Raw genomic sequence first — 13,947 nt, forward strand, 5'->3', positions numbered from 1 at the left:
AAATCATCTATTAGACTTTTACTAAGTACCAAACTTTGCTAAGTGCTGGTGGTACAAATAAATTAAATAAATACAAATAAATTAAAACTAAAATATCAAAAACAAGAAAAATGAATAAATTTGATATTTGTGGGCATGTATGGAAAAAGACAATCTGGCACATGCACATATTATGTATATAGGAAGAATAACATATTTTGCCATTATCAAGTTTAATCCAAAAAATTTTGTGAAAAGTTTAAAAAGGACTTATATCCACAAAAAACATTAAAAGATATCTGAATGTATTTATGATTAATAAAGAATTGGAAACCACCTTTAAGTATATCAATTGGAAAATAGATGAATAAATTATAATGTTTTAATCTTTCGTTATGGTATTGCAAAAAAAAAAGATATCAATATATAAAGAGAGATAGAAAGTCATAACAATGGTGGCAAAATTTGGTTGAAAAAATTAAAAGATTTGTCCAGGGTCACATAGCCACTAAATGCCTGAGGCAAGAATTGAACTCCCAAGTGCAGTTATTTTGTCCTGAAGTCTCTTACTTGCCTAATATATAACCTGATCAAACAAAGTGCTGGAAAACAAAATCAAGATGAACCAAAAGGGTATGCATATCAACTATTTTTTGATCTTTTCTGTGGTCCAGCTCTTTGTGACCCCATTTGGGCTTTTCTGGGCAAAGATCCTAGAATGGTTTGCCATTTCCTTCTCTAGCTCATTTTACAGATGGGGAAACTGAGGTAAACAATAGGATTAAATGATTTGCTTAAGACATAGCTAGTAAGTGCCTGAGACCAGATTTGAACACTGTCTAACTGATTTCAAGCCCAGTGCACTTGTCTATATTGACTATTACAGAATATGCAAAAAGAGGTAGTAAGCAAGCACATCCCTTTATTTGTTGTGAATTTGGCTATTTCCTCTTAAATATTAAAAGGATATATGTAAGTTTTTTTCCTTATTTAGCATGTTTATTTCATCATTTGTCTTGGTTGGTGATTATTAAAATTAAAAAAATTAAAGTTGCTAAAGAAAGAATGAATAAGGGGAATACTCTTTGGAAACAAATTACCCAGCACATACTTTAGGCTCACTTGCCAGTGTTACCTTAGCTAAAAGGTTTTGAATTCTTTGGGGCTGCCTCTATCTAATACACATGATTAATTATTTTCCCTTATCATTGCACTCAGTATTTTAAAGCTACCCACATAAAAGGAATGAATTGGCCCTCTTAACATTTGTGGAAGGGAACTAAATTTGAAACTGTCTTAAATACTGAGATTAAAGGATGCTTCAGCACAAGTTTATTACAGTCACCTAAATGAGGTCCGAGTAAACATAAACTCTGAGACTCAGGTGTAGCTGTAATAACGCTTGCCATGGAAATAGAAGCATAAACCATTTGTCATTTGGTACATGAACTCAAGCCCTAAGCACATTCTTTTCTCACACTGATTTCATATCTCATTTGCTGAATCATTTTGGTGAGAATAGCTTCTTATAGAACATATATCCTGGAATCCATAGACTGACTTTTGTTTTTTTCCTTTGGAAGAAGGGAGGGGATTTAGATTTCTCCATACATCACGTTCAATTCCTTCTAGTTGAACAAAGCCTTTTGAAGCATCCATGTTATTTCAGTTGGCAGAGGTAAAATTAAAATTCTGGTGATTAATTACCACTGCTGCAATTGGGAGGAGTAGCTCCATGTGGTGATTGCCAGCCTAAGAGGCAGAGGATAGCACAGTCCTAATTAGCATTGTTGTTTATAGAAGTGTTAAATTAACCTTTTCCTAGCATGAATCCATAAATATATGTGTTTAATATAAATATACACATATGTACACATATATATACACATACATGCACAGATATAAATATATATTATATATATTTACGTACACATACACACGTGTATATATACACATACATATACATACATATACATATATACATATACATATATATATATACATATACATATACATACATATATATGTATGTATATATATATATATATATATATATATATATATATATATATATATATATATATATATATATGTATGTGTGTGTGTATATATATATATAAATATAAATGCATTCTTGGCTTCAAAGCCTTACCTAATAGCCCACTTTCTACCTAAGGTAGTTTGACTGGATTGACAGTATATGTTTCTCCATTATTTTGCACAGTGTGATTTTATTCCTTTTATTTTTATCCGAAACAATAACTGCGTGTTTTTCACATTTTAGATACATCTTATGTAGTATGTATACTCATTCCCTTGATTCCCACCAAATTGGTAATTACATTTTTCCCCATAAAAGTGAAACAATTACACTCTTAGGCATGAGGTACTTCCTAATTGAATACACATAGGCAATGTGGTATAGCCAGAAGAATGTTATATTTAGGTCTCTCTTGATAGCAAAAATGGACTAAACTCTTGACATCTCAGAACTTGTTTCTCCAGGTGAAAAGTGAGACAAATGATATCTATAGTATGTGTTTCATCAGGTTATTTTAAGGATCAGTGATATTGTATATAAGGTGCATTGTAAACTTTAATTCTAGCTAACTAACTAGATGGGTATAGAAAGAGCATTTATTAAGAACTTACTATGATCTCAGTGGAATTAGAGAATGATTTTTGGATTGTGAGATTTGATAGGAACATTATTATGATGGGAAGTTTTAGCAATGAAGGAAGATCATTTACAGCTCCCCGAAGAAAAAGACAAGACCCTGCTTTAAGGGGTATATCTGGTGTAGCTAATGGAAATACGTATGATCTTCCCAGAGGAATCCAGGGTTGAGAACTCAACTCAAGATTCATCAGATTTACTCACAAATACTCAATATTTATAAAATATCAGTGTAGTGTAGATAAAAGAATGTTGCATTTGAAGTCACTCTTGATAGTATAGTAAGAATGGGGAGGTCTTTTAACATCTCTGAAGTTCTATTTCCCCAGTTGAAAAATGAGATACATGTAGAATATGTATATACAGAGTTGTTGTAAGGAGTAAATGGTATTTTATATGTAAAACAGTATAGTATAAATTTTATATAATTAATTAATCCCAAATAGCTAACTAACTAAAGAGGCAAATATAGGCAGACAAAATAGGTGGATAGATTTTATTATTCAGTTGCTTCAATCATGTCTGACTGTGATGACCCAGTTTGGGATTTTCTTGGCAAAGACACTGCAGTGATGTGTCATTTTCTTCCCCAGCTCATTTTACAGTAGAAGAACTGAGGCAAACAGCATTAAGTGACTTGCCCAGGATCACACAGCTAGTGAGTGAAGCTGGGTTTGAACTCACTTCCTCCTGAGTCTAGATCCTTTACTTTATCCAGTACACCACCTACTTTAAATAGATAGAGAGCATTTAAGTGCTTATCATATATGTGTCAGGCACTATGCTAAACTCTAATGAGACATATAAAAGCAAGCAAGACAATTCCTTCCCTCAAGGAACTCATACTTTAAGAGTAAATTAATAAGTATAAATAAAAATAAATGACACAGGAAAAAAACCCCAATAACTTTGTATCATCTCTCTAATAACTGAAATTTGTAGCAACAAAAAAGAGAAAACCTGAAAATTTTGAGTTACAGGTAATGAGTAGTTTCCTTGCTTCAAGCAAAAGGTCACCAATTTGGAAGAGAACAGAGGAAATGAAAAAGAAGCAGCTGGCTGCCTAGATGGTATTAAAGGATTTGGTTTTCTTGGCTGTGGCTTAACCAAATGCCAGAATGATGGACTCTTGGCAAGAGACAGAGTGCATTTCACGAAACCCAGGAAGAACATCTGATAGGAGATTTGACAAATTGGGCTTTAAACTGAAATTTGAGAGAAAGGAATATGGTCTCGATACAAGCATAAACTAAGAATGAGGCTTAACCAGCATGCTGAAGAAAAAACAACCAAGAAACTCACAGAGAGGAGTGTCAGGAATAATAGCAAGCCTGTATGAATCAATGCATAGATTATGGGTAATGGATGCATAGATTATGGATAATCAATAACACAAGACACACATTGTTCTCATAAGTGTTGTACCAAGACTTGCAAAGATAATGAATGAAAAAGTATATATTGAGCATTTACTATGTTGCATGCACTCTGCTAAGAACTGGAGAAAAAAGAGGAGAGTCCTAGTTCTTAAGGAACTCGCTTTTCTGACTAGCAGGTTGAAGGGATCCGCCCACCAGCTGTAAGAAAGGGGGGGAGTGAGCCTAAGCATCTTAATGAAGCAGAAATTTGGATTTCCTTTTAGCCAGATGGGCTAATAATAAGGGTCCTGGTTGACTCCAGGTGGACTGTGATATGACCTAGAGAGAAGCAGGATCCTTTTGATACCAGCTCAGATACAGTTAAGAGACAATAAACTATCTAGGGCAGCGAGGTGGTACAATGGATAGATCCCCAGGCTTGGAGTCAGGAAGACCAGAGTTCAAATCCAGAATTAATCACTTAATAGCTGTGTAACCCTACTTGCCTCAGTTTTCTCATCTGTAAAATGAGCTGAAAAAGGAGATAGCAAACTAGTTTAGTATCTTTGCCAAGAAAACCCCAAATGGGGATGGTCAGACCCAACTGAAAAACTACTGACTAAAAGAATACTCAATGGTAAGCCATTCCCATTCCCTACTTACCTATATAATTAATACCAATAACTTACCATTCTACTCAATTAGGATATACAGTGTTTGAAAGAAATAGTCATACCTTGGACATAGTGTGGGTTCAGCTCCAGACCACTGCAATTAGTATTTCAGTAGAGTCTCACAATCTTTTTTGTTTCCCCATACACATAAAAGTTATGTTTATACTATGCTATTAAGTGTACAATAGTATTATGTCTAAAAATATACATACTTTAATTAAAAATACTTTGTTGCAAAAAAAAAAAAGCTAACCATCATTAGAATCTTTAGTGAGTCATAATATTTTTGCTGGTGGATGGCTTTACCTTGATGTTGCTATCTGCTGACTGATCAGGGTGGTGGTTATGTGGCAATCACATGCTGACTGATCAGTGGGGTGCTGTGGCAATTTCTTAAAATAAGATAACAGATGAAATTGGCCACATCAATTGGCTGTTTCATGAAAGATTTCTCTGTACTTTGTAATGTGTGTAATTGCCTTTACCCATAGAACTTCTTTCAAAATTGGAGTCAGTTCTCTCAAACCCTAGCGCTGCTTAATAAACTAAGTTTACATAATATTCTTCAATATTGTGTGTCTCAGTGAAGAGGAAGATAGATGGAGAAACGACTCCATGGTAGCTGGAGCAGTGAGAATAGACAGCATTTAATAAGTTCATCATTGTATGTGGGTGCAGATTATGGTGCTTCAAAACAGTTATTACACTAGTAACGTTAAAGATCATTGATCAGACATCACTGAAACAGATGGAATAATAATGAAAAAGTTTGAAATATTGTATGAATTCTCAAAATGTGACACAGAAACATGAAGAGAGCATGTGTTATTGGAAAAAATACTATTAATATACTTGCTTAATATAGGGTTGCTATATACCTTCAATTTATTTAAACATATGTACATGATAAAGCTAAATAAAATAAAATAAGGTATGTCTGTAGATCTATTATAGGAGTAGGGTAGAATGTTATATCTTGCATAGATTTATATCTATAATGGAATCATTAACCTATTAGGGCAGTTTAGTGAAGAGTTTTTGGATGATGATAAAAGGAAAGATGGATAGAGCTGTTGCCAGTGAGAATATACTATAGACATCTCAGCCAAATAGAAGATATGGACGATTCTCTCCTAATCCTCTGGCATAGAAATAGTATGTCATGGTGACAGAGGGGTGTAGGAGGAGGGAGAGAACAGACTTCAAAACTTTTATTTAAAGCATAATTTTGTGAAAATCGCAACACTGGACAGACAAGTTCTTGATCTTTTTTTTTAAAGAGAAGGCACCGTACAGAAAACTACTACTTTGGATATATTCTGGTCAACAAGAGGATGTATTTGGGGATGTGATAGGAAATGACAGTAACTTTGGGATAAAATGAGTGTGATCTTATAGTCCATAATAAAAAGGAGGCGGTGCTTGGACTTGTAATTCAAACTTTAGAAAAAAGGGATATTCAATGATGGACAGAAATAACTACACCCAGAGAAGGAACACTGGGAAGTGAATGTAAAATATTAGCACTACTGTCTATCTACCCAGGTTACTTATACCTTCGGAACCTAATACTTAATGTGCAACAAGAAAATGGTATTTACACACATATATTGTATCTGGGTTATATTGTAACACATGTAAAATATATGGGATTGCCTGTCATCGGGGGGGAGGGAGTGGAGGGAGAGGGGATAATTTGGAAAAATGAATACAAGGGATAATGTTATAAAAAAATTACTTATGCATATATACTGTCAAAAAATTTATAAATAAAATTTAAAAACAAATAAAGCAAAAGAGCTAACAAAATACAGGAAAAAAAAAGAAAAGAAAAAAAGGATATTAAAAATTCCTAGAAATATAAATCTCTTGAACACGTTGAAAAAGGAGATGATTGAAGAGGAATTTTAGTTTTTAAAATATGTGATATTGACTAAAACAATCATTAATTTCAATAAAAAAGAAAATAAAAGGAAGAAATGTATGCAAAAGAGAACCTTGAGCCCACCTCTGTTTCCTCATCTGAAGAATGAAGACATTGGATTCATTAGTTCTAGGTTTATATCTTGCTCTAAATTTATAGTGCTCTGAATTTATAATTGTACAGCCATATCCAAAGTTTGATTAGTGAAACAACTTCAACTTGCAAAAAATTCTACAGTTACATGCCAGTGGATTCTGTCCTTGTCTGTCCCATTCAATATTTTAAAATGAACAACTTGGATAAGTTATATCAAATGTATATTAAATTTATAGATGTTACAGAGCTGTTAAAAGAAGATAATTTGTTGAAAAATAGAATCAGTGTTTATTTTTAAAAATCATCAAATTGATCATACGTTATGACAGGAAGCCAAATCGAATATTGAGGGATAACAAGAATAAATGGAAAGTCTTATATTTATCTTGGAAAAATCATTTACATCAGTTAAGGATAGAAGAGACTAGTCTGAAAGAGTAGTTCATGTGGAAAAGATTGGAGGATCATGATTATTATTATTAATAGTGTTTATTATAAAGATAATACATATAATAATTTGTAATAATTATGTAGAACTTTAAGATTTGCAAAGTACTTTACCAATATTGTTTCTATAAATGCTAATATTATCACTGCTTTTATAGCTGAGGAAACGGAGGCAGACAGATTAAGTGGCTTGCCTGGGATAAATGTCTGAGTCTGGGTTTGACTGAATCCAGGTCTTCCTGATTCAAGATCCAAAACTGCATAACTGTGTAACCAGAGGGAGTGATCTAGAGATCATAGCATAGGAACAATTGTTGAGAACTGAGAATGTTGACTTAGGGAAAACAAGACTTGGGGACAACTTAAATTTTTTTTTCCCCAAGTATTTGAAGGTCTTTATGGAAGGAGTGTATTGTCGTTTTGTTGTTGCTACAGAGAATTCGAAGACTAATGGGTTTGACAGTACATGTGGTAGATTTCATATTGATAAAAGAAAGTACTTTCTGCCAAATGAAATTGTCCAGCAGTAGACTGATTATCTCAAAAGAATATCAAGGTTTCTTTGAAGTAGAACCTTAGAGATTGTCACGGTTATTGTAGAAAATATTCCCACAGTAGGAGAGACAGATAGATCTGATTGATCTTGGAGATGTTCTTAAAACTCTTAATATTCTACGGTTCTTTGGATTTTATTAGTAATGATTTTTTTGAACTTTGATTAGTAATTTTTAAAATTTTTCTCTAAATATTTCTTCAGATTTTTCAATTTTACTTATAGTAGTAGCATCATTGTGTGTGTGTGTGTATATATATGTATATCCATATATATATACATATATATATATGTATAGTAGCAGAATGATGTTATTCAGTATTAAATGTTATCCAGTGGTGAGAAGCTTTTATGTATTTAGAACCCAAAATGATTAAATTAAACCACATCTGGTGTTTTGTCCAATTACCCACACTGGCAACATTATACCATTTCCCAGAATAAATCCCCAATGTGACTGTCTACATTTATTTCACTTTATTCATAGCTAGGCTACAATTCAGTAGTGATGAAAATAATCATTTTGAATTATTTGAACAGAGTCTAAAGTTTACAAAGTACTATTGGACTTGCTCAGATGCACCTGAATGGATGCAAGCTGTCATCGCCTTACTGTTAAAAACAACATTTCATAAATACTGCCTCTGCAGTGAAGGGTTTTTTGTAACTGCATTGAAAGGCTATCCCAGAAATGATAGTTGAAAACCAGAAAGTTTTCATTAGGTTCTGTGTTTCTAAATCCTTTTACTGATATTTTATATACAACATATTTTAATATTTTACACACTTATGTATATGCTTATACACATAGATATGTGTCTAAATATGTATGTTACATATATTCCTTTAACCCTATATACAAAATATACAAAAGTTATCAATTCAAAATTCAGAGAGTACAATAAGCATTTATTAAAAGACCAATTATATGCAAGGCACTGTACTTAGTATTAGGAAATACACATTTGAAATGAGAAATAGACTGGCCTCAGGGAGCTTCCCATCTAATGTGGGATCAAAGACTACATATAAAGTGACTACATACATTCAAAGACTACATATAATTGTGAATTTATCATATTCCTGTCCATTGCAAATTTCACATTCTAAAAAGGATCATTAGTTTTAGAATTGGGACATTAAATAACATTTAACCCAACTCCTTCATTTTATTTTTTAAGTTAAATTTCATTATTTTTTATTTACCATCTATTTTTTTTCCTCTTCTTTCTTCCTCCTGTTGGAGAACAAAGAAAACCTTTGTACCAATTATGCATAGTCAAACCAAACAGATTACCATATTGACATGTCCACAAGTTATCTCTTAATCTGCATCCTGAATACATCACCTCTGTGTCAGAAGGTGATCATTCCTCCGGGACTGTGATTGGTCATTGCATTGATCAGATAAATTTTTCAAGCTTATATGGAATATTATTACTCTAAGAAACGATCAGCAGGGTTGATTTCAGAGAGATCTGGAGAGGCTTACATGAACTGATACTAAGTGAAATGAGCAGAACCAGGTGATCATTGTAAACAGCAACAATAAGATTATATGATGATCAATTCTGATGGACATGTCTCTGGTCAACAGTGAGATGATTGAGACCAGTTCCAGTGATCTTGTGTTGAAGAGAACCATCTACACTCAGAGAGAGGAGTGTGGGGACTGAGTGTGGATCACAACATAACATTTTTTACTCTTTTTGTTGTTGTTTACTTGAATTTTATTTTCTTTGTCATTTTCTTTATTTTTTGGATCTGATTTTTCTTGTACAGAAAGAGGATTATATAAGTATGTTTACACATATTGAATTTAATATATTTTAACATGTGTAACATATATTGGATTGCTTGCTATTTAGGAGAGGCGTAGGGGAAGGAGGAGAAAATTTGCAACACAAGGTTTTCAAGGGTTGATGTTGAAAATATCCATGTGTATGTGTTGAAAATAAAAAAGAATATTTTAAATGACAAAAAAAAAGTTTTTCAAACTTAAATACCTTTATTTTAAATAATAGGAAAGAAAGGCTTTGAAAATTTCATTGATTTATTTTAAGTTTCCATAGCAGTTTGGGTTAAGAAAGTAACATTTTGACATTCATATCCTCTTATTCTAAATCCAGCGCTCTTTAAACTACACTACATTGTTTTATATTCCCACTGATACCACCCTAGGAAAAGATCTTGTTGCTACTCATGTGCTTTTGTGCTACAGTCTAGGAGCAGTTCTTCTAGTCTCTGCTTGCCACGTACAGTAGCCTAGGAACAGTTCTAATCTCTGCTTGCCAAATCATCATCTATACCATTTCCAGTTTCATCTTCCTTCTTCATAGATAATTATTCAATATTCTTCAATGATTGTCTATTGCTTGCTGAATAAAGTTCAGACTCTTTTACTTGACATTTAAGATTCATAATAATCTGGCACCTTTATGTCTCTCTGTATTTGATAACATAATGGTTGGCAATTATATAGTACTTTGGTATGTTATTTAATTTGATCCTTATAACCACTTGAGAAAGAGGTGCTATTATAATCTCAATTTTATAGCTGAGGAAACTGAGGCAGATATATGAAAAAGCTTGAAGAGGGTTTCATATATGTATGTGTATACATGTATATATACACATATGTATGTATATATATGCATGTGAAAATACACATACATACACACACACACACACACACCTGAGTCAGGATTCAAACTCAGATCTTACTGACTCAGGTTCAACATTCTATCCACCTACCTTCATGCATCCTCAATTAGTTACCAGCTGGCCCATCTTTCTCTTACATTCTATGTTCAGCAAATCTTGGCCATTGCTCACATATCTTATGGATTTTCCCGATTCTACCTTTCATCATGCCATTTCTTTTGGCTAGAAGGTCCTCATAGTTGTCTGCTTGTTGAAATCCTAAAATATTAAAATCCAACTTAAATGCTACTTAATTTTAGAAAACTTTCCATAGCCTCCCTTTCAGTACCCTGAGAATGTCAAAAGTTAGGGAATATGATATGAGACAAACATGTGAAAATGAAAGAGAAAGGATGGTAATATGGCACAGCCTTTTTGGAACATCAAAGACATGAAAGAGAATGCTATGAGACAGTCCTGGAAAGGCAGGACAGAACCAAATTGTAAGGGCTTTTGGATCCAAGATAAAGAGTTTGTTTTATTTGGGTAGGCAGTGGGAAGCCACTGAAAGTTTTTTTTATTAGGATTATATCCTAACTATTGTAGAATCTTAGGCTTTGAAAGGAAGAAAAGAAACAAGCATTTATTAAGCACATATTTTGCTCCAGGAATTATGCTAAAGTTCTTTACTTTCTCATCTAATCTTCACTTCAGTCTTGGGAAAAATAGGTGCTATTTATGGTTCTATTTTCAATTGAGTACCAAGGCAGAGAGAGATTGACTGATTTCCCCAGGTTCTTAAAAACTAATAAGTGTCTGAAGCTGCATTAGAATTCAGTTCTTCCTGATTCTAGACCCAGCATTCTATTCCTTTGCCTCTAGAAAGAATTATGAGTGTACAATAATTGCCTATTAATCTACCTGCTCCCATACTTTTCAGTCTACCTTCCATATGTTTCCAAAATTGAGGAGAGAGTAAGTGCTATTAAAAACCAAAGGAATCAAATTTTAAGATGTAAAAGAAATTGTCAAAATAGCAAGCCTAGTATACAATTCTGACCACATGATAAGCCTTCCTTTAAAATCATTAAAGACCTCTTATTTTTTCCAAGCTAAAATGTTAGACCCCTTAATCTTCAGATTCTCTAAAAATCTGGTATCTATCTAATTTGATTTTCTGTAATTTATACCACCCCATCTTTACACATTACTGCATTCTATTGAACTATTAGCTGTATTTATTCTAAGCTCAGTATGTCTGGGCCAGTTCCCACTATATATATTTTTGTATAGTACATCTTGTATTCCTGGAATGTATAGTTTTTAATTCTTGCCTTTTGGAACCTTTATCTTCCTTAAAAAACTTAGGACTTCCTTAGTGAATCCTGGATTCCCTTTTTCCTGTTTCTCCAATTTGTAATTTATTTTGAAACCAATAGCAGAGATGGTATTAAAACATAATTTTTCCATTTCTCCACATGCCCTCCAAATTTGAAAATATATTGGAGAGGAAAGAGAAAGGAGCCAGGAAAGCCAGTTAAGATGCTTTTTTGTTTGTGTCGTTCAATCATTTTTACCCCCTTTGGGGGTTTTCTTGATGGAAATACTGGAGTAGTTTGACATTTCCTTCTCTAGCTCATTTTACAATTGAAGATACTGAGGCAAATAAGTTTAAATGATATGTATGCCCAGGGTCATACAACTAGTAAGATGAGTCTTCCTGACTTCAAATCAGGCATTCTGTTCCCTGCACTGACTGTCCAAGAAATTATTAAAATAATCCAAATAAGTAATGAAAAGGTCCTGAAATGGGTTATTTCAGAGTGGGAAAGGAAGAATTGATGAGATGGAGTGAAGGTTTGATATGGGAATCAAAAGAACAAGTTAGAGTCTTATCTCATGCACACTGATGCCATCTTTTGCTGCTAAACATGTATTATTCTCCATTTTGCTGTTTTTCTGCAAATTATCTGTGGGAAACTAGATTATATAAACTATCCATTGTTTCATAAATGCAAGTGGATCAGCATTTTTTGTTTCTGGGAGAAGAAAGGGTTTGAAACCTATTTGTTTTCCTCCCAATTTAGAAAGTCCTTATAACTTCTTCCAATTAAAAATGAAATTACTTCATTTTTACCATGGTTAATTATTTTCTTATAATTAATTGGTTTTATTTGATTGTTTTGGATATATAAAAAAATCTGTCTCATTCTGTATTCAAGATCTTTGGGCTGAGTGGGAAGTCCACTGACCCATTTATTATTCTTATTTTGCCAATACATCATATTGCTTGGATTGTTTCCTCAGTTATTATTAATTAACCATCACAATTTTGGCAAGCCAGCCAGGGACTAGGGATCTCTGCCATTGGATTAGGCAGAGGGAAGATTTTTTAAAAAATCTCAGTTTTGAGTTTATGTGTCTGGAATTATGGTGTCCCATTAAACATATTAGAGAAGCTCGAAGAAATTATTTTTATAGAAAAAACGAGTACTGTATTCAGTATTGGATATGTGAATTTGAAATGGCGACAGAAAAAGTAGGTGTAGAATTCCCACAAGTAGTTGTAAATGTTTGATTTAGGTAATACCATGGGATACAGTGAGAAACTGGGAATAAGGATTAGAGGTGGAAATCATCTACATGGAAGTGATAATTAAGTTTCAAAGCACCTATGTAGAGAGAAAATATAAAGAGATAACTGAAAGGGTCCCTGTTTGAGGAAAAGGAGAAAGATAAGAAATTACCAAAAGAAAAAAAATTATTGGAGTGCACTCTTGATATCCTCTATAAAAATTAAGGAAGACAGAGATTTGGGAGGAAGAGAGCCAGTGGATTCAGTATAAGTAGGTTATTTATGACTTTGAAGAGAAAAGTTTCAAGAAGTTGGTGAATAAGTTGACAGTGAAGAAAGAGTTAATAAATCTAAAACGGTCCATTTAAGTTACTGAAAGAGAAGAAAGAAGTGAGAACCTAGAGGAATGAGATTAACAGGATTAAAATACAGGTTGCTTTTTAATTTGGAAGAAGAGGGATTGGTAGGATAAGGGAGAACAGAATATGTTTTTATACAGAGGCTAAGAAAGCCAGAGAGAATGAAAGTGGGAGGCGGGGAGGAGGAGGGAGGAAGATGGATGGACATGAGAATGAATGAAAGAAAGATATGTGAAGTTTAGAAGACTATAACCTATAGGCATGGAAAAGGCAGGAGAGATTTAGCCTTAATAGTTCATTCTTAATTTATAGATTGTCCATTTTTTAAAACTATGTTCTATAATTTTTTACAAAATCTAAAAGCTTTCCATGAGAAGAAATTTCATTCACATTTTAAATAGGTTTAATGACATTTCTTGCCCTCATCATCATGACTAGTCCACTTAATGAGTTCCACAGCCTATTTTCTCTAGATTGTGACTATACAAATCACAAAATGTCAATAATGCCAAAAATTCCCATAGTGTAACTGTCCTCCTCTTTATATTTTCAGCTTGATTAGTGAGAATGTATAGAAAACAAGTTGCTAACTTTCCTGCTGGACATAATATCTATAAGTTGGAATCCTGAATTATTTGGGTATTAGAAAGAATAGAATGGTT

The 13,947-nt window shown here is 33.1% G+C and overlaps 1 protein-coding gene across 15 annotated transcripts in view; it reads left to right on the forward strand.

Moving 5' to 3' along the window:
• The window catches only part of BBX (BBX high mobility group box domain containing), a 349,253-nt gene that overhangs the window by 293,920 nt on the left and 41,386 nt on the right, over positions 1 to 13,947 (forward strand). The window lies entirely within an intron of this gene.

Source organism: Sminthopsis crassicaudata, chromosome 3 (assembly GCF_048593235.1).
Source record: "Sminthopsis crassicaudata isolate SCR6 chromosome 3, ASM4859323v1, whole genome shotgun sequence".
Taxonomy (NCBI): domain Eukaryota; kingdom Metazoa; phylum Chordata; class Mammalia; order Dasyuromorphia; family Dasyuridae; genus Sminthopsis; species Sminthopsis crassicaudata.